Here is a 2,206-nt window from a genome sequence, read left to right on the forward strand (position 1 = left end):
TTGCAGGCACTATTTGACCTCATGCATGCGGACCGCTGAGTTCTATAGTGCGTTTCATAGCTATGCGCTCCACAGCGCTATGAAATCCTAAAAGTATGGATGGGCTATGCATTCAGGCCCAGGGCCGGACCAAATGAGTTGTAAGGGGGGGTTCCTCCTTTTTTTTTGGGGGGGGCAAATCAGCGAAGTGGCGAAGCCACAGCAGGCGCGCAAACTAGGGGGATCCGGGGGCATGCTCCCCCGGAAAATTTTGAAAAACGGTTAAAATCTGTGCAATCTGGTGCATTCTGGGCCTTGTTTTGAGGGTTAAGGCCTGTCAGTGTGAGTTGGTGGGGGGGGGGGGGGGGGGGGGGTACCTTTTTCTCATCGGATTTCACATTGAATAAAATTTGTTAGAGACACACACAAAATTTATTAAAAAAAAAATAATAAAAAAAAAACCCACTCAAAGCAAGGTACATGCTTTTTCCAGGGGTAGGGTTCCGGAACCCCTGGAACCCCCCCCCCCCCCTGGGTCCGGCCCTGAGGCCCTAAATAGAGCAAATGATGTATCTTATCTTACATTACCTGGGTCACTACCATGTGAATATATATTTCTTACAAGAGCCACGCTACGGGCAAGTATACTAGCAGAAAACTGACTTGGAAAAAGCTTAAGCCTGTGACATTATGTCGCTACCACCAACCAGTTACCATGTCAGATACTACTCAGGGATCAACGCACGCTGAAAGTCTGACTCGAGAAGGCTAAACTAGAAGAGGAGAGAGCACAAGGGCTACATCAAAAACATTACCACCAAAACACCACAACAACAAACAACAAACAGACCAACAACAAGTCAACAACAACAACAATAAAACCATAAAACCAACAATCAAACAAACAAACAAACAAACAAACAAAGACACAACTCACCAGAAAGAACAAGAAACAAATCGGTGAACCACCACGTTCCTCTCAGTTACCAGACAGCTAATGCGGCCAGCTACATGTTGTATACTTGTGGACCTTGACCCTGACATTCAGGGGCTCCGCTCACATTATATGTAACTTCAGCAGGACCGACGACGCACTGCAGCTTAGGGGCTCCGCTCACATATGTAACTTCAGCAGGACCGACGACGCACTGCAGCTTATCCCAGCCCGCTACACGTTGCATGAAAGGAAAACAGGACAAGTACTCGTCATAATCCCTATCGTGGCATATAGGCCGTGCGTCGTCTGTGCCGCTGCAACTGCGCAGGTATATTCTGTCCATTACGTGCCGCTGGCGAGGCCCCGCGAGACAAGTAGCGTCGAAACGTAGCAAACGTTCGTCGGTCGTCGGTATTGGCCTTTAAAAAAAAACCTCGTGTAAACCTCGTATCACACAGCAAGTCATGTAGTACTCTCTATATCATACAGGTTGCATTGAAAGTAATGAATTTAATCAGAAGTATATTCGTTGACCTGTTTCTGATTTCTTTCTGTTCAATTGGATTAGTTTCTAATTTAAAAAAAAAATAGCTTATCTTGCCGGGTAGGAGTCGATGTTGAACGTCGTGCACGTACAACCTGTGTATGTACTCTCTGACAGGTCATGCAGTGATCATAAACATTACGTCGGTGAAAGTGATAACGGCGGCGATGAACTGATCATAAACAAAACAAAAATGGCCCAGATCGAGCGACTCCCAAAACTGACAATGTTAACTCGCCTGCTCTACCGGTTTCACTCTTGTAGCCTGCTTTCCAGTCAGTCTTTGCTTTCTTTTTTGCTCTGAATGGTCAGCCCGGACAGATGAAATGAATCAGACTGAAGAATCGACCACAAATCAGGGGCACACGACGGCATTGGAATCCCGAGTCTCTTCGCCGATGTGGATTGTAAATAGTTTCAAGCATGGAGCTAGCCATGTGAACCTGAGAAAGGAATTCGAAAGCATCGGTCGGGAATAGCAACACCAGCTGAAGAAACAACAAGAATATTGGTTGATTAAAATCAACATGGCCGAAGCAATGTTTTCATAAAAGAAGCGGTAGTGTACGGGCACATGTTGTATTTGGGTTTACATGTGTTGCAGAGTATTTGAAAATCCGTAGGCATAAAACATGCAAAGAAGAGTGATAAGTCCCTGTTGTGAATATAGTCAAGTGGATAAATTGATTACTTATGTATCACACTAGTTTTACTGCAACAGCAGTCCCTCTCATGAACGGACACCC

At 45.5% G+C, this 2,206-nt stretch overlaps 1 protein-coding gene across 1 annotated transcript in view; it reads right to left on the reverse strand.

Annotated features, from left to right (window-relative positions):
* The window catches only part of LOC138946336 (uncharacterized), a 40,491-nt gene extending 39,488 nt beyond the window's left edge, over window positions 1-1,003 (reverse strand). The window contains exon 1 of the mRNA XM_070317893.1: window positions 917-1,003. The gene's annotated coding sequence lies outside the window, so the exon portion shown is untranslated. The remainder of the gene's footprint in view (window positions 1-916) is intronic.
* Between the last annotated feature and the right edge of the window lie 1,203 nt (window positions 1,004-2,206).

This window comes from Littorina saxatilis, linkage group LG13 (assembly GCF_037325665.1).
Source record: "Littorina saxatilis isolate snail1 linkage group LG13, US_GU_Lsax_2.0, whole genome shotgun sequence".
Classification (NCBI taxonomy): domain Eukaryota; kingdom Metazoa; phylum Mollusca; class Gastropoda; order Littorinimorpha; family Littorinidae; genus Littorina; species Littorina saxatilis.